Source organism: Lontra canadensis, unplaced genomic scaffold, assembly GCF_010015895.1.
Source record: "Lontra canadensis isolate GAN:19392208 unplaced genomic scaffold, GSC_riverotter_1.0 scaffold56, whole genome shotgun sequence".
NCBI classification, from domain to species: domain Eukaryota; kingdom Metazoa; phylum Chordata; class Mammalia; order Carnivora; family Mustelidae; genus Lontra; species Lontra canadensis.
The window spans coordinates 9,218,617-9,241,818 of record NW_022631050.1 but is presented as its reverse complement, the minus strand read 5'-3'; positions in this window follow the sequence as shown (position 1 = coordinate 9,241,818).

Below are 23,202 nucleotides of genomic sequence, written 5' to 3'. Positions count from 1 at the left end.
TCTCTAGGTATATAGGACTGCATACTAAGAACTCCATAAATGACTAAATGCCATTACTTGAGTCCTTGGGCTGATTCCTGAAAAGATGGATGGGCATGTCTAAATAAATGGTCCCACCTTATCCTGCCCATCACCAAAAGAATGGAACTAGGGAATAGAGAAGGCCCATCTTACAGCATCAGATTTTAGGTGCTCTACCTGGGGATTTGTTCATTCACTCACAACACATCTACAGAGCACCTACAATGTGGGAGATGTGTTGAACCTCAGATTTTGTAGGGAGAATAGATTCGAATGTAATCTGGTCTTGTTCTTAAGGTGCTCGCACAGAATAGTGGGGAGCCTGTCATAGGACATAGAAAGAGAATTGTTAAAAGAAATGCCCCTGGAATGAGATCAGTTCATATGGCCTTGGCAGTGACTTCAGTTCTCTGGGCTTTAGTTTCATCTTCAGCAAAAGTATAATAATCACAGAGGGTTATAATATCAAGATGGGATATTATTTTGTTTAGGCGCTTTGTAAACTGTGAATTGCCATCCATGAGTCGGCTCTCTTGTCTCTCTTCCTCTTCCTCCTCCTACTCTTTCTTTTCCTTTCTTTCATCCACTCTGCTTCTCTCCCTCTTGCTCCTTCTCCTTTTCTCTATCTTGATTCGGTAGGAGCCCCACTGTGCATCACTGAGACATTCTCACAATCCGCTGGATCTAGTGTGATTATTAAAGTGACAGCCCAGTTGGATATCTTCAATCCAGCATGTTTCCTTATTATATCACATGATAGCTAAGATGCTCATGGATATAACACTGGCCTGCTTAGATGACATTTTTTTCCCAGTCTGTTGCTAAACATAAGATATAGAACTGAATGAAAGTGAATAATGATCCTTATTTCCTAAGAGTTTGAATATAACTGGAGGTGGGGGAAGGGTTTAGACTCAAAATGTAAAGTGCTCAATATTTCAAAGTGGTTAGCATTTAGGAAAAAAAAAACAGACACACCTACTACTTCTAGGTTCAACCCTTTCATATTTGTTCTCTTCCTTCAGTGAGGTCCCGATTGCTTAAAATTTATGACAAAATATCAAAGTAGACAAAATATCAAAACACAAAGTAGACAAAATATCAAAATATTATTTGATATCTGTCTGTTTTTCAGTGGTCAACTGTGGCTCAGGAAGGGGAGCAATCTGACCAAGATCATACAATTGAATTAGCAATGAAAAGTCTAGACTGCAGATCTCCTGATTCTCATTCCATTCTTTTTCTCTACCCTCTCTAGCCTCCAGGTCCAATGGGATGGGTAGCCATAGGCTTGTACTCTTTCTGTAAGTGCCTCCTACCCTTTCTTTTACTTGGGTTTAAACATTCCTCCCACTTTTCCCGCCCTTACTCCCCCTTTTGAGTCATACCTTCAAAGAGCTAAGACTCAAGTCTCGAAGTTGGGTCTGTGGATAGCCAGATGTCATGTGCCCTGTGCTCCACATTTCTGTCCACACAGTAAGCACTGTTTCATTTAATCTTCACAAAAATCGGCAAGGTGTCATTATTCTGACCTTACAGACTAGCCAACTGAAGCTCAGAGAGCTGTCTTACTTGCCCTAGATTATACAGCTAGAAAATTGTAGGGCCAGGATTTACATCAGATCTAATGCTGGAACTGACTATTGCCTTATTGCCCCTTTGGCACAGCTCTGATCTTGGAAAAGGGGACCCAGTGGTTTAAGTAAATACCAAGGGGTAATTGACTCCTAGCTCTTCCGCTAGCAGGGGAAGATGGCACAACGATCCTAGGCTCCTGAACATTTCTGAATCTCTTAACTATGTACTGAGCAATAAGAACTAGAGTGAGTCACTTTACTCCCCCGCAGACAGGATAAGTAATAAAGCTTCCATAACTAGACTTGTGAAAATTAAGGATTACAATGGATAATGTTTGGGAAAATATCAGGTAGTCTGCAAAGGACTATATAACTATTTGGTTTGAATAAATAACTCATCATTTTCCTAATCCAAATGTTAATGATGATATTATTTACACTATTTTATTATAAGCTTTTTCAAATACTTTGATTAAGTGGGTAGTCTAAGATAATAAATGTATGAATAATTAAAATATTTTATTAGATTATTTTTTGTCTCACCCCTTACCATAAAAGAAGTTTCTTATAAATGCATACATGTCATGGTGCCATTCCATTTTCCTAGACAAAAAAAAAAAAAAATACTGTTGTCATCTTAACAAACATTACTGAACACAAACTCCGTGCTCCAAGACTGAGGTAAATACTCTGTTCCTCATTATTTCTTTTAATTATAAAGAGGTAGATACCATTACTATCTCCATCTTATAGATGGGAAAATTGAAACTCAAAACATCTAAGTGACTTGACTAAGATCACACAACTAACTATTAAGTGAAAACGACAAGTTTGTAGAGGCATGTACAGTATATGTGACATAACTTTATACCAAATAAAGTTGTATTTGTCCAAAGAAAACTTTGTCCAAATAAAACTTTGTCCAATAAAACTCATCAAAAACTTGAGTGGCTGGTCATCGAGGTATCTAGCAAAATAGAACATAGGCAAAATATTAAAAACTGATTAGTAATTTGTGTGTGTGTGTGTGTGGATGTGGGTGTGTGTGCGAGAGAGAGAGAGTTAGAGAGAGAGAGAGAGACAAAGAAGGGATAGGAAACAGGCAAAGACACAGAAACTCATGTGTTTCTATGAGTTCTACTATAAGTAATGGACCACAAAGTGTAGGTCTTCACTTTTTCACATAGAGTGTAATAGACCACACGGTAATAGACCACAAAGTATAGGTCTGAACTTTTTCACATAGAGAGACAGTGCACACTACTAACTGATTCATTTACCGACAAATGATTGAGCATTTACTATGTACAAGGACAAGTGTTCAAGTTTACAGAATAGGAACACAAAGTCACCGAACCTCCTCCTTGGACCTCATGAACTCAGATAAACACACTTGGATTTTATGTGTGTGTGTGTGTGTGTGTGTGTGTGTGTGTGTACCACTTAAGTAAATTGCCTCTGGGGTGTGCTCAAAAGTTGATTCTTATCTGAACTGTTCTTTTGCACAACTGCTTAAGAAAAGGAACAAGGGAGAATGTTCAACATTGGGAAATAAAAGAACAGGATTTGGAGAAGAAGGTGAGTTACTTAAATTGGTCAAGACATTGGGACATAGATACTTTTATTTTCATAGAACTTTGAGCTCTTTGAAAAAAAAAAATCCAATGTCCTGAAAGCTAAATAAAGCAAACTGGGCCTCTGATTCCCCAAGGTTCAGATTAAGAGCCCAACTCTTCTGTGGATGACGGGAGGTATAAGAGACTGGGTTTCCATTATAAATAACTCCAGAGTTCAGTCAATAGCAATTTCTTTTGAAGCCTTTTAAGAAACCTGGGTTGAGGCCAGCAGAGAGGTACCCACTGGGCCAAGCCAGGAGAGAAGGGAAATATCTATAGCTGATTTCACTTTGCATAGTTCTTACTGCTGCATCACAGCAAGAGAAGGCAGCCAGTGGTGGCAGAAGTGTCCTCTGGCTAGAGGGCCCTGTCATCAAAATTTCTCTCCTCCACCACTCAGACAACATGCCCTCGGCTTCCCTCTCATAGTATCTTCACATCCCTCAGAAAACAGAAAGTCTTAGAATTAGAAGCCTTGACATTGACATCCCCATCCACCCACGCAGCTCTTGGCACAGGTAGGTCATCCTACCTGTTCATGTGCATTTCCTTGTCTCCCCATGTGGCCTACTTCATAGGCTACAGAGTCATTCAGGCAACATATCAAATGCTAAAGGACACTGAGAAGTGATCGAATTTGTAAACAAGAAGGAATAATTTAAAATGCAAAAGGTTTGAATACAGATGTCCATATCCACCCACAGTCGAAAACAGAAATGAAACTAGTGAATTCAGCATACAAATTCACCAATACACACCCATCTACACAGAATGGAACCAAAACCCCTTGACTGGTTTTCAAAGTCCTCCCCAACATATTCCCAATCCTTCTCTCTAGAATTGTCTCTCTATGTAAACTTTATGTCTCTTACAGTCCTGTCAAATTAATAACCAGTGACTCAAGAGCCCAGATTATGGGCTTGTTCTTTAATACTTCCATTTATTATATATGGTATCTCTACCTCCTAAAATGCCTTTGCCCTATATGGCTATACATCCAAACCTGCTTAAAGGCAGCCTCCTTCAGGAAATAAGTTATCTGTGATTTCCTCTGTTGTAAGTCATGTCTACTTAATCAGAGCACCCCTAGCATTTTTATTTGTGCCTCATATTCTAATAGTGTATATGCTTGTGATTTGTCAGTTTCCTTGAGAAGGATTATGTCTAAGTCTTCTTCATTTCACCTACCAAGGAAATGATGCCAGTCAGTGGCTAAGATTTATTGAGAACTTAACATGTGTGACTTCCTTTATCCTCACAGCTAACTCAGAATGTTGATACTTATATTTCCCTTGTTTTGCAAATGAGAAAACAGGGAACCAGAGAGGTTAAGAAAGCTGCCCAAGTACACAGATATTAAATGGTCAAGTAGGAAAATGGGTATTTCCAGTCTGAATCTATTTTTTTCATGTCTATGTCTTTAATTATTGCATGTTCTTAGCATAGGGAGTACCTAGTAAATAATTAATGGAGTAAATGAACAAAGGAAGAGAGGAAGGAAGGAAGGAAGATTCAATCTTTAAGCATAAACATTCCTATTCCATGCATAGGATTTCACCTTCTCTTTCAGAGAATAGCCACTCAGTGAACATTTGTGAATTAATGACTGAAAGAATTGGTCCTAGAGAAGATGTCTGGGGACTGCTGAGTCCAGAAAGCTCTCAAAGGAGAGTCATTCACTCATTCTTTCAACACTTACCCATCATCCATTCATTCTTTCAATATTTATTAAAGGCAGCTATGTAAAGGGCAGATGGTATAGGAAAAAAGAATGAATCACCCATGAGCACTGGTCTTTGGGTGCTTACATTTTGATACCATAAGAATCTACTGTTGTTTTTCAAATCTAAGAACAGACACCGGCAGAGTAAAGATAACTGGAGCTCAGCGAATGACCCATCTAATATTTGGAGGCAACTGTTAAGGGTAAGTCGGGTGCCAACCATGAAAAAGCCTTCCCTTAAAAAGGAAATTCAACTAAAGATCACGAAGAATAACTAGATGACTCATTCATCAAAATAGGAAGCTTTATCTGGTAAAGAAGATGGTGGCATCTAGGTGGCAGAAACCACGAAGATCCCGCTCAAACACACACCACAGCTTCACCCTGCTCCTTGGGCTACTGTATGTGGAGTGGAGGACTTACCTGTTCACTAGCCAGGGCTGGACAGAAACAGGGCAGCATTGTGGTAGAAGATCCCAGGCTCTGGGAGGTACTGCCTCACTCTGAACAAGAACTCCCTCATGTAGAAGCTGTGCAAACTTGGGCATATAGAAAAGTGGAAGTAATAGCAATCCATCTTTCATAGAGCTGTGAAATGCATAGTGCAATGCCTGGCTCACAGGGAGCACTCACAAAACATTGGTTATTTTTACTGTCCTCTATCACTGACTTTACTTGTTTTTATATTTGAACTGAAAAATTCCCAGTGATTTTTAGAAGGAAAAGAAGATGCTCATATTTCACTTGGGTATGAAATTAGAGTATAAATCATACATCTTGCATCTTATGAAAACTTTGTTCATAAGAAGATAGTTCTTCCATCAGCCAGAGGCTGGCTTCTCTGAACTGCCATATCATTGTTCCCTACAGCAGAATTCCAAACAGATCATGATGTTCCCCATTTGTGTACTTTAACACAAAACTTTAAGAGGAGCATAGTTATATTTTCTTTTACTCTCCCAAACCATGGCTCCTATCAGAATCCATGATCCATTTTTTTGTATATAAGTGTTACTCTAACTTAGAAAGTAGATATTTCTTTATTAAGGCAAATGTTGACTTAATCCATGTATTTTTTTCCTATTTAAAAAATCAAAAAATACATTTAAAATATATGCATTAAAATTATTTATGCAAAGAATTTATAACAAAGCTATAGATCTAGCTTTACTCCAAAAAAGTTCTGATTTTAAATTTTGCAGCTACTCTTATTTTTTTTTTCAGGGATTGGTTCTATTATACACACAAAAACGGATCTCTCATCTTCCATAAGCTTTGATCAGGAAAGCAATGGTTCTCCTACTGGAAACTCTTAAATAGCCAAAATTAATTTCAAAGACATAAATTCAAAAGTAGCAACACAACTCTTTTGATTTCTTTCAAATGCTGTCAAAGAAAATACAAGATTTTCATCCTGCATATTTTTTATGTTGCTAATAAAGTCTGTTTCCTTTTTTTGTTAAATCAATACTTCTGTTGCAAAGAATAAGAACATATACTAGACAACTCAGACGCTATCTCTTAAAAGATTTTCAGTCTCTTAATATAAATATATTTTAATATAAAAGTTTTAAAAATCATGACTAATGAATAAATATTTTCAGAATGTTATTATTTCTATTTGTTTATTTATGTTTACATATCAAACATTGCAACCTACCAGCAAATGCTTGGATTTCCCTTTGCCATGTTCTCTATAAGATGTGTTAGATAAGAACACACCAGTAAATGGGGGAGATACTTCTCAAGCTGACTGATGAGATAACTAAATTGAGTAGTCAAGGAATTCCATGCCTGTATCTCAAGTTCATTCCACCAGTGGCAGCCATCTGAGATGTTCAGGGCTTGTCAGTAGGTTGGGCACAGGCGCGGGTTTGAGATACGCTGTAGGAAGGTGGTGACTATGGTGAACGTGGCACTGGCTTTGGAGCCAGGAAGACTGGGCCCCAGTTCTTGACCCTGCTTCACTGGCCCTGTGCCTTCTGAGCCTCAGTTTGTTCACCTGAAAAACCATCGTATCAACACCAACCTCATAAAGTCATTAGGAGCATCAGAATATATAGCAGGTTCTCAGTAACTGGCAGTTCTTATGAGGGCGATAATTTTGGTATATTCATGTACAGATGTAATTAGATAGTATTTGCAGTGTGTTTATGTGTAATGTATGAATATTTTTTCCCAAGGTTATCTTTTTTTCATAACATATAATGTATTATTTGCCTCAGGGGTACAGGTCTGTGAATCATCAGGCTTACATATTTCACAGCACTCACCATAGCACATATCCACCCCAGTGTCCATAACCCAGCCACCCTGTCCCTACCCCCAACCCCTAACAGCCCTGTTTGTTTCATGAGATTAAGAGTCTCTTATGGTTTGTCTCCCTCCCGATCCCATCTCATTTCATTTCTGCCCCGACCCCTCACGACCCCCCACCCTGCCTCTCAAATTCCTCATATCAGGGAAATCATATGATAATGTATGGATATTTTTAAAAGCATGTTACCAATCCTTACTCCACGAAGTTGCCAAATGGAATACAGAAAGGCTGGCACATTCTCTTGTTTCATAAAACTTTCTCTGGTTCCAAAGCACACTGGACACACCATCACTCTCTGTGCATACTCAATGTATTACCTGGAGTTTGGTCCTGGCTCCAGCACCAGGACTTTGAATTGAGCTCTGTGACCTTGGGTCAGTTACCTCCCCTCTCTGGGTGTCAGTTTCCTAGTTTAAAGATGAGGAAATCACCAGGAAATCTTCTAGCTCTAAAACTATTACTAGGTACCCGAATCTCTGATTTTCTGACTTAGGCAGAGGTTTAAGAAGAAGAAAACCAGTAGAGATGACTAAGGTGGTGGGAGAGATAGACTGATCATCTCATTTCTGAAATAGTGTGATCTTGACCTGATTTTTACATGTTCTCTTAAAAGCTAAGATTAAAGTAGATCAGATCAAGTTCCTTTTCTTGTGACCAATGATGACAGGGAGTTGTTGCAAATGCTTCTCTAATCCTAGCAATAGGTGTACACTATGTGCAGCATACAATTTTGTCTGTTCACAGTCCTAACCAAGGCCTTATATACACATTGGGATTTGGAGTATAGTCTGTGATCATGGATCCACTGAAGTCACCAATCACACATAGCCCCAAATATCTTTGGTAAGTGCTATTTTGATGTGGTGGATCCCTTTCTATTAGCAACCACTAAATAAATCCAAATTTAAATGGTCCAACTTCTTAATCTAACCAACCATGGAATGGGCCACATTGGAAGGAAAGAGCTACCAGCCTGGAGCTCTTTAAGAAGGAGATCAATGAGTACTTAGTTTGGCATGTTATGTTGGTGATTCATGGAGTGATGATGTGGAGTCATTTCTAAAGACCTTCTGAGTTCCAAAATTTTATGATTCTTCTGGTTTTATTGATTCTTTTTTTTAAAGGTTTTATTTATTTATTTGACAATGAGAGATCACAAGTAGGCAGAGAGGCAGGCAGAGAGAGAGTGGAGGAAGCAGGCTCCCCGCCAAGCAGAGAGCCCGATGCGGGACTCGATCCCAGGACCCTGAGATCATGACCTGAGTGGAAGGCAGAGGCTTAACCCACTGAGCCACCCAGGTGCCCTGGTTTTATTGATTCTTACCAGGCAAATTCTGGGAATGTGTGGGATGGGTTTTACCTTCATATTTACATTAAAAAAAAAAGATATGAGTTGTTCAACCCTGTTGAGGAAGATTAAAAAGCCAACTCTATACATAGGCTAGTTGAGTGTTTTGGGTAATAAATTTTAATTAAATGTGGATGGCAGCAGTGTGAAAAAAATGTTCAGTAAAAGTGACATGTCCAAACCTGGACTTGGCAAACGGGAGGGTGCAAGATCACTTTGCCCACATTTATGATACCTGACAATTACGTGCCTGCTCATTTCTCCCTGGATCCTCTGAGAATTCCTAGACCTGACTTGGTTTGTATCCAGCTCAGTACCCATGGCTCAAAGGATTGTTCTATAATTTAATCCAGTCCTTCTCCTTTTGGTCTGCTGCCTGCTCCAACTCAGAAGTTAAAAGGTTGCACTTCCTTAAAATGTAGTATTTCCCAACTGAACTTTCATCAATCAACCGAGTAGTATAATTACACAGGCACTGCTCAAGCCTAAGCCCTGGCTAATGATCCCTGGCTTTGTCTTATTCCAGGCTGGTCTTTCTTGATCCAGCTGAGAACTGACAACTTGAAAGGAGGTGCATGGGAAGATCTGAAATGCAACTGGGAGAACCCCACGTCCACCTGTCTTAGTCGTTTGAAAGGCAAACTTTGCAGCATCTGTCCAGATCTGGTAAGTTGGTGGAGTCTCGGTTTGAACTGCGGGGTGCGAAGAGTGACAGAGTGACTCAGGATATAAAGAATGTCATAGTAAAGAAGCTACTGAAGGGGTTTCCTATCCTAACTCTCTCTTCAGGCTCTTTCGAAGGTCCTGCAGTTCTTGTACCTTCCTTTTGCTGGTTCCTGTCACTCACTGTGGGTTTGTGTTGATTTGCCTGGTTGGGTTAAGGAGTAGTACAGTCTGGTCTGGTAGACACAGCAGTTTGGTCTGTGTGGATCTGGAGGGTTCATAATCTCTTCAGGACTCACACTGGATCTAGGCAGAAGAACCCAAGGCCAGGGAGATAGGCCCATCCCTAGAAGGACTGTACCTGAAAGGCCAGGTCCATGCTTGCTGCTGTAGAGCTGGGTATGAAGGCCTGGCTCACTCCAGCATTCTCTCTGAAGAACCACAAATGGGTGGCCACACCATTAGCTGGAAAGTAGGGCTCATGTTTCTGCTCCTGTCTGCTCCTGTCTGGGATTTCTGTGAACTTCTTTGTTTGAAGAAAACTATTTGGCTCTAAACTAAACTATAAGTCTCCATAGCCAGGCTCTTTCCAAACAGTACAGTCCTCTCTCTCTCTTTCTGCCCTCACTCCTCTCCCTTCACCTCTGTCTTCCTTTTGGTTTTTAAGATTACAGTACATTTTCAAGCAGGGGGCTTACATGTTTCATGAACATTTTGCCAGAGTAGTCCGCACAGAAGAGTTTTGAATCTCTTAGTGAAAGAAGGGAAGCGATACTAGCCCTTGGGTAGTGAGATCACCGAAGCCTGTGTTCTGTTCCTTGCAGTGTGGCTGGGATTTTTCACTCCAAGAAGAGGATTAAATAATAGAGCTTTCCAGGAAAAGAGAGACTTTTATTTTTTATTTATTTATTTATTTATTTATTTATTGCTTCTAACTTCTTTATCCAATCCATTCAGAAATATAAACACTTGATATCTGGAGACCAACTTCATTTTGTGGAGAAAGCCAATGCTATTGAAAACTACCACTAAAACTATGAGGAATGCAAATAATAATATCTGAATGTTTTTTTGTAGTCACTGTGTTGATCCTATGAATGACATAACAGGGTTTGAGAGGACAGGTATGGACAATATCCCAGTTTGTCATGGAGAAAAGCAGGGCCAGAAAGAGAAATGTCTTGCCCAGGGTCGTACAACTGATAGACAGAAGTACCAAAACAGAGCCACTCTTCTGACTTGAGGCTCAGTATGTTTTTTTCTACACCTTGCTACCTCTTCCCACACAATAATCTTTTAAGATTAAGTTTTTAGGCTTGAGAGTTGGGTCCATGGAGTTACTAAAAGGACTAAGAAAATGAAGCTTTGAAAAGATTATGTTCTCATCCTTCTTTCTCTGCACAGTGTCTGAGTATCAAGGAAAAGGATTATTTGTTAAGACAGCTTTGACAATTCTCTGGCCCATGAGTACTTGACTAGTTCCAGGAGTAAAATTCTGTATATCAAAACCACACTCTTTTTGGCTTTTCTTGGCTCATTACTGCCTTAGCTGAGTGGTGAGCTATGTGTGAGTTTGCTGGTAGGAAGGTTTTCTGGGAGCAATGACTGGTTATGAGGTTTCTGTTGAGATCCAGGTAGCAACTTCAGGCAAGTACACATCTGTTACCAGTGAGAGAGTAAGAGATAGAACACACAGCAAGCCAGTTGGCTCTGCCCAAAGCTTTGTCTAGCAGAGTCTAGATTGAGCACCACTTACCTTGATCACCTCTGGAATTCTGGGAGAAGATATAATGATTGTTGATCAGAAGCTGGGTCTACTACTGGGGGAAGTACTGGATCTTGAAGGAAACTAACAAATTTTGTGTTTTCCAGTTTCTACCAAATAAGAATGGGATTTAAGGGCACTTCCTCCCCTCTATCCTCCTCTCTCACTTATTATTAGCATCATAAAATTAACCAGGGTGAGACCCCAGAGAGATCAAGGTATGGTGGATGGCATACTCAGCTGGGATTATGAAGTCCCTGCTTCTCTCTGGGCTTTGCGTGGCCTTAGACAAATGATTTGACTCTGTGGGGTTTAGTGTCTCCATTTATCAAATGGATAGTTGAACTGCATGGTCTTTGATACTTCCAAGCCTGACATTCTTTGATTCCCTCTAGAATATCAGATTCTGGTCTAAACCTGCTTGACCAAGAATGCCAAAAAAATGCCCAAGCTTCTTGTTTCTGATTTGTCTCTTTCTTACCAGAATTGCTAGGATGACATGAGCAGGGGAACTGCCCTCTTCCCCATGGTAGTTAGGTAGAGGTCTCACTGTGATCAACCAGCATTCCCCCAACCCCAATCCTTCCCTCTGCCAGTGACCTTAAGCTATGGCAAATGAAACACACAGACACAACAGGAAAACCCTGATGTGGAGGGCTTTTATTTTAGAGAGGAGAAAGGGCAGCAAAGAATATAAGACCCAGACAGTCCCTGAGATGGGCTTTGATTCTGTGTGTGTGTGTGTGTGTGTGTGTGTGTGTGTACACACACATTTTTTTAAGCTCTCACTTGAATAATATCTTCTTTCAGGACTCTCAGAGTCCAGAGGATTAAGTTTACTAACTTAAATACAGTGATTATCTACCCCGTATTCCTACTCTGTCTATTCTAACTCTTTCTTCCACCATGCCTCTTTCCCATAATTAGCTTTATAATTGTAAAGTTATTTTAGAGGCAAAAAAAAAACCTGTTAGATAAAGTAAGAAGTAAATGAGCAATAAATATTAACAATTAAATCACTTCTGATTTGAATGTGAGTGTAGTGTACAAAATGAGAAAGCAAATAAGTGAAAGTAAAAATAAAACCTCCCGTGATCCCATCACTCAGATATATCCTCTGTGAACATTGTGGCAAGTTTCCTTCCAGTCCTTTTTCTTATATATATGCATGCACATTTACTATCAATATTTTGTCATTGGTATTTCAAATGGGTTTTAGGACTTCTCATCACTACATACCTTTGGTCTTTTATCAGTTGTGTAAGATCTAATTCCTATAATTCCATATCATTGTGGTGGCTCTCCTTCCTAGTTGAACCCTCTTTGATACAGAATACGTTGCTAAAACATGTCAGATCTGAATTTTAGAACTGGCTTCCCCACCTGGACATACTCTACAGAAGAATTTTGAGGCATTAGACAGTATGTTCCAAAAGAGCTCCAGGGTTTTTTAAAAGTCACCCATTGACCATTACATTTAACATTTATTGAACATCTGCTATACATGGCCAATATTATGGTAAGTGGTATAGATGTGTTATATAACTTAATCCTAACTCATTGGGAGTAAGTATATCTTTGTTTCCATTTTATAGATGAGGAAACTGGGACTTAGGGAAGCCACACGGCCTAAAGTTACAGTGCTAGTAAGTGGTACAATCATGCTTCAAACCCACACAGTTTGGTTCCAGAGTCCATGCTCTGAGCTCAAAGTTAAGTTACTCACTAACACACCAAGCTGGAGGTGCCTCACCTCTTGGTATGAGGTCAGGGTCTTGGGGCAGTCACTTGGACTGTGGGTATACATGACCTTGTGAGATGAGCCCTGCAGACGAAGGCAACAGGTGTGCTGGAACGAGAACACTGGACAAGGAGTCCAACAGACCTGGGCTCCAAACCTACTCTTCTAACATACCAGCCATGTAACCGTGGCTATGTCACTATTCTGTCAAGCATCAGTGTTCTCCTCTATAAAAGGGAGATAATACTATTGGCCCTAAAGGTTGTGGTGAGGATTAAGAATGACAACATTTAATTATGGACATTGGGTAGGGTATGTGCTATGGTGAGTGCTGTGAAGTGTGTAAACGTGGAGATTCACAGACCTGTACCCCTGGGGAAAAAATATATATATGTTTATAAAAAATAAAATTATTAAAAAAAAAAGAATGACAACATTTAAAAGCACCTGGCATGTTTCCAGGCATATAGTAAATGCTCATAGAATTTAGTTGAATCTGAATCTGAGCAGAAAGTTTCGAGTTGAGACCTGGTTTTTAGCCTTGGATCAAACACACTTGGTATGTGATTTTGAACAAAGATCCTGGAGCCTTTCTAGACCCAAGTTCCTCATCTTTCTAAGAGGTGGTTGGACTAGATGATCTCTATGACCCTGTCTAGGAACGGAGCCTTCAGTTGATCTTTAGAGAAAGGCATGTGGCCAATGGTGTCTTTTCTTCTCCTATTACTCAGAAATAGGAGTACAAGGTTCTCTAAGTACAATGTATTTTTCCTTAGCCCCCCAGCCCTGTGCATGCTCTTGACTAGAGTCATGCACTTGAAGCTTTCTGAAATGTTTAAGGTCTGATGAAAAAAATCATAAATATTTCTTAGAAAGAAGGGGTGAGGTTGTGAGTGTAGGTTGTATTAGCCCTTCTAGGGAAGGAGGGTCACAGCTTTATAGCTCTCAATAGTTCTCTCAATAATGAGTGAAAATAGCTCCTTGACTTGCTCCAAAGAAGACTGTTGGGAAATCACAAAACCAGATTATTCTTTGGGTCTCTTGTACTCGGTCATTTTATGATTCAGTTGGAAGACAACAACTTGAGTTTTAACTTGAAGGGCTCCTAGATGCTAGGCTCTGTGGTGAGTGGAGAACTGATAGGAGTCTCACTCTAAAGATGCCTCTCATTTGTCTCCACCAAGGAAACTTCAACCCAGACCTGAAGAGTATAGACACATCTTGTTAGGATCCCATAGAAAAGACAATTAGGGATTTGGGGGGCTTTTTTTCCCTATTTCCCTGGCCATGTCTCATTCTCCTTGGCAGGTGCCTCTTCCTCTCCCAAACCTCTAACTGAGGGGTGTCCCAAGGCTCAGCTATTGGACAACTTCTTGCTCTGTGCTCACTTCCCTGGGGATCTTATTCAGTTTCATAGTTCTAATAAAATCTTAACACTGACAACTCCTGGATTTCAGTCTCTAGCTTAGATTTCTCTCTGGGACATCAGCCTCAGAAATCTAGCTCCCGCTCAGGCACCACTTTCTGACTGTCTGTTTGGGTGCTCTAACTGAGCCATCGAAATTAGAGTTCCTCATGTGCCCCGAACTCCTTCAATTCTGCTCCACCTGCAGTCTTTCCTTTTTGGGTAAATAATAATGCCATCTGTTATAGTTGCTCAGACCAAAGAAAATGAAGCCAGGCTTGATTCCTGTTCCTCCACAACCAACATCCAAACTATCAGGAACAGTATTGGCTCTGCCTTAAAAATTATACAGAATACTCCCCAATATTTCCTAGTCCAAGCCACCATCAGCTCTTCAAGATTATTATAATAACTCCCTGAATGCTCCTGATGCTGCAGCCTTGCCTATCTGCACAGAGTGGCTAGAAGGATTCTGTGAAAATAAACTTTGGATCCTGTCCAAGCCATCAATGGTTTACATCATATCCAGGGGAATAGAAAGTACTTCCAGTGCCCAATGGGATTTATATAACATGCTGTCCTTACCTCTCTCTCCTCCTCTTTCACTGCTCTGCTCTCCTTCCCTCTGTTCTAGTGGCACCACCAGCCTCCAGGTATACAGCCCCATTGCTGTTCCTCACACAACGGGCGTGCTCTCGTTCAGGGCTTTGGTGCTCATAGTTCCCTCTGCCTGGTACTTCTTACCCCAGATATCCAAATGGTTCTCTTCTTCATCTCTTCTCAGTCTTTTGTGTCACCTGTCTAGTGGCACCTTCCCTAGCACCCTATTTCACACTGCACCTTGCCACTTTTCCCTGCCTTCTCCCTTTCTAGCATTTATTATTATCAAAACTATTACATATTTACTATTGGGTGTATTGTCTGTTTCCCCCTCCTGTTTTAGAGGAAACTCTAAAGCACAGGGGAGCACAGTGCCTGGCATTCAGTAAATATTACTTAAAGAAATGGGTGGCGTGGCTGGCCAAAGGCTTTATGGAAGAACCTGAGTTTGAGTGACCCTCTGAATCACAGGAGGATCTGAGTGACCAGGGGCTAAAAAAGGGGGTACTCAGGAGAGAGGGATACTGGGCAGAGGCTGAGTGGGGCCCCATGGGATAGATAGGGCTAGACTGACTGACTCGTTCTTTATCAGCATGTACCTATCTGGTTTTATTTTTTCCAGAGCACCTAGTCCTGTCTTTAAGTATGTAGCAAAAATCTCATGGCTGCTTGGTATAATAGAAAGCTCATGGATGGAATTCAGAGTCATAGACCTAAATCTAGAAGTGTGACCTTGGACTAGCCACTTGACCTCTCTAAATCTTTACTTGCTTATCTGTCAAAGAAGGAAAACAACACTGGCTTGTGTTCTCATGGTGGGGAGAGGGGCTGTTGTAAAGATCAAGTGAGGTAAAGGATGGAAAGTGCCTCACACTTTGAAAGCTGAACCATGAAGTAGGGATTAGTGAAATGCATGAGTGTATCACTGAAATAGTCACTCAGACTCACATATAGATTATCTACCTCAGTGATAAGGAAAGGAGGAGAGGGAGTTCCAAATTGGTGACTAATTCAAGAAACACTTCATCTGAGTTTTCGAATAAGGGAGGGACATGGAAGGAGGGATTGGAAGATGTGCCTTCCTGAGCTCATGGCTCATGTCCAAATGAGATGCTATTTGTTCCCTGTACACCAGGCACTAGCGATTATGTCTTCGTTTGTCCCTACATACATTTGTGAGTTGGGTATTATTACCACTTTCTTTAGAGATAAGAAAGCTGAGGTTCAGAGAAATTAAGTAACTTTCCTAGGGTCACACAAGTATTTGGAGTCACAGTTCAAAGAAGTCAGTTTTAAGAGTTTGTTTGTCCTTTCCCTAAACTAGCTTTTCAGAGACTTGATGCAATGAATTGAGCAGCTGCCTCAGTAGCCTGAATTTGGGCAAGTAAATAACACATGAGTCTAAAACATCAAGGACCCGTAGAGATAACAGACCCTAAGCTTTAAAACTTAATTCAAAAAGTGAAAAGGAAAGTCCATGTGCCAAGTGTGAATACACACTCTTCTCTATGCCACTGTCTTGTGCTGTGAATGGTTTCTCATGGCAGTACATGGTAACCATTTAGAAGAAAACAGGATTTTGAGATAAACTTTCATTAAGAGCAGAAGACTAATATTGCTGTGGAACAATGCCCACTGACCTTCTTAAGCATCAGAATTTTTTTTTAAAGCAATGACATAAGTAATGACATGCCTAGCATCCCAGACTAGATTTTATTTGCTTGTTTATTGGAGAATAGTTGATATATATATTGACATATATAGTTGACATGACATAATAATGTTACATTAGTTTCAGGTGTTAAGACACAGTGATTGGACAAGTCTACATGTCATGGTATGCTCACCACAAATGTGGCTACCACCTGTCACCATACAATGCTATCACCATACAACATACAAATACAGTACCTTTGACTACATTCCTTATGCTGTACTTTTCATCCCCATGACTTATTTTATTCATTTTAATAACTGGAGCCCTGTACCTCCTACTCCCCTGTACCTATTTTGCCCATCTCCCCACCCCCCTCCCTTCCAGCAACCATCTGCTTGTTCTCCATATTAATAGATCTGTTTCTGCTTTTTGTTTGTTTACTTATTCATTTGCTTTGATTTTGGAGTTCACATGTAAGTGAAATAATATGTTATTTGATTTTCTCTGTCTGACTTATTCCATTAGCATAGTACAATCTGGGTCCATCCATGTTCTTGCAGATGACAAGCTCTCATTCATTTTCATGGCTGAATAATATTCCACTGTGTATATATATACATATATATCACATCTTCTTTATCCATTCATCTATCAGTGGCTACTTGGGTTGCTTCCATATCTTGACTCTCATAAATAAAGCTGCAATAAACATAGAAATGCCTATATCTTTTTGAATTAGTGTTTTAATTTTCTTTGGGCAAATAATAGTGGAATTATTGCATCATATGGTAGTTCATATGGCATTTGTCTTTCTCTGACTAACTTATTTCACTTATTATCATATCCTCTGGCAAGATTTCATTCTTTTCATGGCTGAGTAATATTCTATTATCTATCTATTTATCTATCTATCCACCTAACTAGATTACTAATTTTGGGGGGGGGCCTCCATACTGTTTTCCACAGAGGCTACACCAGTTTGCATCCCACCAACAGTGCAAGAGGGTTACTTTTCCTCCACATCCTTGCCAATGCCTGTACTTTTTTCTTTTTGATTCTAGCCATTCTGATATGTGTGATTTCATTGTAGTTTTAATTTGCATTTCCCTGATGTTGAGTGGTGTTGAACATCTTTGCTTGTGTCTGTGGCCATCTGTATGTCTTCTTTGGAGATATCTATTCAGCTCCTCTGCTCATTATTTAATTGGATTGTTTGGTTTTTTGGTGTTGAGTTGTTTAAGTTCTTTATATATTTTGGATATTAATCCCATATCAGATATATCATTTGCAAATATCTTCTCCCATTCAGTATGCTGTCTTTCATTTTGTTGATGGTTTCCTTCACTGTTCAAAGGCTTCTTATTTTGCTGTAGTCCCAAACATTTATTTTTGCTTTTGTCCCCCCTGCCTGAGGACACATCTAGAAAAATATCACTAAGGTTGATGTCGAAGAAATTACTGCCAATGTTTTCTTTCTTTTTTTTTTTTTTCTAAGAGTTTTATGGTTTTCTTCTCACATTTAGGTCTTCAGTCCATTGAGTTTATTTTTGGTTATGGCATGAGTAAGTGGTCCAGATTCATTCTTTTACACGGAGCTGTCCAGTTTTCCCAGTATCATTTGTTGAAGAAACTCTTTCCCATTGTATGTTATTGCCTCCTGTTGTATATTAACTGACCATATAAGTGTGGGTTTATTTCTCTCAGCCTAGATTTTAACTGGTGACACTTATGCAGTAATTCATCTGTTGTCTGCCACATAATGGGATTTAATCAATGTTCACCAAATATATGCAGGTATCTCTATATGTATATATAACATGGTAACACGTTTGGTTTTGGTAATTATGAATTTAAATTTATTTGGATCAATGGTGGGTATACAGATGGATTGATACTGGGCCCACAAGTTGGAGAAATGCAAAAAGAACCCTCAGCAAAACCCCAAAAAATCTTATAACATGCTGACAATATACTTGCTTTAAACATTTATGTGCCAGAAAGTTTATTGAGCACCTACTGGCTGCTGGTGGAAAGATATGGGAGGCATATCTCTTTGCATTGGCCTCAGGCAGCCATAAGAAAAAATATACACAGGATTTTAAATAAGTGATTTTTATAGATAAAAATTACTTGGATTTGGAGGCAAAGGGGACCCATTGCCCCTTTGGTGTAAAGCACCAATTCCAGTGTTAGGAGTGAAAGTGAACTAGGTCATCCTGTGCACTTAGCCTTTTTAGATTGCAAGATTGAACTTCATAAAAGGAGGGTTACACAGTGATTCATAGATCTTTAAAAAAAGAATATATATACACACACACATACATATACATATATATGTATACATATATATGTATGTGTGTGTGTGTGTGTGTGTGTGTGTGTGTATATATATATATATATATATATATATATATATATATATATATATATAAAACTCCTTCCCTAGCCACCACCATTCTCTGTTGGTTCTATGGAAACCCTGAAAAATGGGTCTTCACAAGGAAACAGAAAACGTGGTGGGATGGTGTAAGGACAAGAGCATGGGCTTTGGATTTAACTCAAGTGGGATTTGAATCCCCCTCATCTACTTATTAGCTCTTTGATCTCAGGAGGCTATTCCCATTCAGAACCTCTGGCCCTTGCCTTAGGAGATGAAGACAACTGCCTATGTCTCCCAGCAGTAAAAAATAAGGTTTTGTTGTAAGGGGGTCAGCAGAGCAACTGGCTCATAGAAATTCTCAGTATCTCCTTCCCCCCCTACCAAGTTCAGCTATCTGCCAGAGGTTCTGTTCGATGATACTAACTGTCTAGTTCTGTTTTTTACCATATGGCTGGGCTAGCTGGACAGTACAACAAACAGCCTACTTTTTACACATTTTATATTAATGAGCCGTTGACTGTGCTTCACGGCATTTAATCCTCAAAAGAATACTTTGTGGTAGCAGTAGCCTTCCCTTTGTACAAATGAGCAAACCAAGGCAAGAGGCACAGAAAGAAATCATACTAGACCTCTGGTTTGTCATCCAGTTTGCAGAGAAACTCTTTTTAAAGGGTTGACAACAGAATTACAAAACAAAGCCCTTTATTATAACCCCATCCTTGAAAATCAAGTTGGAATGTCCCAATTTTCACTCCATCCATTCTCCTTCCTCTTGCGCTGAAAGCTTAAGTCATCTTATCTTTCTTTTTTGTTGCCTCTTTTCAATGATGCCATTCTAGGCTAGGATCGTGACCCTCCTAAGAGTCTTAACCCAACCCAGAAGGCAAGAGGACTGAACACAGAGTCTTCCATACCTGGTTCTCAGACTGAACATGCACAAACAAGGAGGATGCCCCGGAATCCAGCCTTAGTGCCCAAGTCTATGGCCTGGGCTGTGAATTTTAACTGGCTCTTGCCTGATTGTCTTTCTTTGGTATTTGACATACTTGTCATTGGAACTCTGGTAAAGCTGTTCTCTTTCTCTAGCCACTGATTCATATTCCCCACAGAGGGCCTAGAATTATGCCCTACACAGCAGGTGTGCACTGAGCTGGAAATGGTGCCATCAGCTAGGTCATTTGCAGATTACATCGAGCTTTTCCATGATCGTGATGCAATGTGGGCCAGCCTGCAGTGTCTGGTCAGCCTTCTTCCCAGCCTTCTCCTCCTAGATTCACAAAGCCCAGTTTCAACTAATTCTTAATAATGCAATTAAATTTTTGGAAACCAAAGCCGAGTTTCATATTTATATGTTGACTTTCAGCACACAGGAAAGGTTGGCCAAAAGCAAGACTGAAGATTTTGGCAAAGAGATTAATTGGGATTTTCCATTCTCAGTAAAGCTGCATGTGTTAACCCACAGGTAATACTCTGTCCTCAGGGGTTCCCAGGGACCAAAGAGTAGGCGAGGCATGAAACTGAAAACCAACATGCCTCATAGGAAATTGTTCTCAAAAAAAAAAAAAAAAAAAGTCAAGTAGAGGCAAACTTGAACTGTTTCCTCTTTTGAAATGTAACAACACCTACCTCTCAGGGCTCTTGTGGGGATGAAATTAGAACATATATGAACAGGCTAACACAGGGCCTGGCTCAGGGTAGGAGCAATGAATGTATTTACTTGCTAATACTTCAGTCCATGAAAAGGCACTTATCTGCAGTTAAATAACCAGATTTTGAACCTCAAGCTATAGCTACCAGCCCAGCTGGTGCCTTCCCATTCTGGGTCCCCATTTACTCCTCTTTCTAATTAGAATAATAATCATGGCTTCACAGGGTCATGAGGAGAAGCACATTCAGGAAAGGCTGAAGAAGTTCTCTGCAAACTAGACAGCTTCCTAGACAAAATAAAGTACTGTTACGTGTACACCTTATCTCTGGGCCATTCTTTTAACTCTTCTCTGTCTGGAATACCCTCCTTCCCTATACCCCTTCTCTTTAACCTGCTGTAACTCCCTCCTAACCTTACCCGTGTGGAAGTTTTGCCCTTCATTTGTAAGGCAGTACAGCATAATGGCTAAAGGCAAAGACTTAAATCCCTAGGGTTCAAATCCCAACTCTGCTGTTTGTTAGCTGCTCGATCTTAAGTAAGTTACTTGACCTTTCTGTGCTTCAGCTTCCTGGCTGTAAAGTAAAGATGACAATACCACCCCTTTTACAAGGCTGAATTAAGTAAGTTCACAAGAGTGAACATGTATGTATTAAAACAGTACATACTAAGGACCATATATATCTGGTTTTCATTATTTCAAAGCTATCCTTATACTTTTGATGTTTATGTCAAGAATACGTTCATTATCTTACATTCTTTTGTTTTCTTGCTTTTTTTTTAATTTATCTATTTTCTTTAGAGAGAGGGAGAACAAGGGGAAAGGCAGAGGGAGAGAATCTCAAGCAGATGCCCCACTGAACATGGAATCTAACACAGACTTCAATCCCACAACCCTGACATCATGACCTGAGCTGAATTTAAGAGTCAGATGTTTAACTGACTGTGCCACCTAGGCGCCCCTACATTATTTTATTATGATGTTCAAATTCTATCCCTCCGAGAAACTTTCCTAGATCTCTTGGTTTGAAGCAATCATGTTCCTGTAGTCAATCAAAATAAACCGGTTGCTGCTTAGTGATAGCCCTTATCATTGTGTGTTTGTCGATGGTCTTAGAGCCCTGAGTGACAGAGGCTTCCTCTTGCACCTCTGTACATATGGTCGATGCGCATTAAATATTTACTGAATTAGATGAAAGGTATGCAAATGTACACCTAAATATACTGGATAAGAGCTAATAACAACGCCCATATAACTGTATTTTAAAGGCTGAACACAACTGCAACCTTTTAGCACACATAGTATGTGCTTAGTAAATGTATTTCCTTGGAAGGATGGAAAAATTACTAAAGGTAGGTTGAGTCTAACAAAAGGCTTCCATGGATTGTGTCCCTCTCATTGAAAACATGTATTAAATGGGTAAGTCACTTATCCTAGGAGCCAGGGCTGAATTAGGATACCAAGGAGAAGAAAAGTAGCTCTTGAAATTCAGGCACTCATATTCAAGAGGAGAGAGAGTCCGGTTGCTAAATAATCACAGGGGCTGTGGGCACTAAGCTGAGTAGGATGGAGCTTCACAGGGACATCCCTTCAGCCCCTTGGTCATTGCTCTAAACCTTAGACTTCCTTGATATTAAATTGCACAGGTATGTCCACTGGAATGGCGGCACCTTCTTTTTCAGTAAGTAGGGAACCAGGAGAAAAGGTTCTATGTTGGGCGCCTGGGTGGCTCATTGGGTTGGGCAGCTGCCTTTGGCTCAGTTCATGATCTCGGCATCCCACATTGGGCTCCCAGCTCCACAGGGAGTCTGCTTCTCCCTCTGACCTTCTCCCCTCTCATGCTCTCTCTCACTGTCTCTCTCTCTCTCAAATAAATAAAATCTATATATAAAAAAAGGTTTTATGTTGGCTAAAGGAAGAAGGGAGCAAGTTAGTAATGAGCATGGGTGGTTCATACGTGGCAGGTGAGACTATAAGGTAGGGGAGGTGACACCATGAGTCACACTGATAGTGCTATACAGATTCCTTAGTCTCAGCCATTTTGATGTCAAATGTTGACAAAACAATGTAAAATAAACCAACAAAAGTGCTAATCCCGAAGGAAGAATTAATCTATCACTAACTCTACTTCCACCGATAGCTTTATTTCTTTAACTTCCTATTTGCTATGGGGTGAGAAATGAGTTTGGACTGGACTATCTCTAAGGGTCATTCCACCTTTACTGGTTTTTTATTCTATTTTTCATGCCTGGCCTGATATGAAAACCAATCCTTTCTCCCAGCTTTAAATACTATGTCTATTTTGACGAATCCCAAACTTATATCTCCAAACCAGACCCATCTTTTGGGTTCAGATCTTGCATATCTAACTCCCTACCTTGACATCAGAGACATCTCAGACGTACGATGTTCAAAACCAAATTCTTGATTCCCAGCAACTGCTGTGCAGAAACTTTTACTTTGCAGTGTTTCAACTCAGTAAATGGAAACACCCACCCAATTGCCCAAACCAGAAGCTTGGGATTTGTTCTTAGTAACCCTTCTCTTCTTTACCACCCACTCTTGATCAATCCAATCTTTCTTTCAATCTTGTCAATTCTACCCTAAACGTATACCTCAAATCTTTGCCCACCTCTCCACCTACACTGCCATCTCCCTTCCTCTCTCACAACGACTCCTACTGTAGCCTCTTAAAGAATCTACTCTCACCCCTTTCTAATGTACCTTCCATGTGATAGTT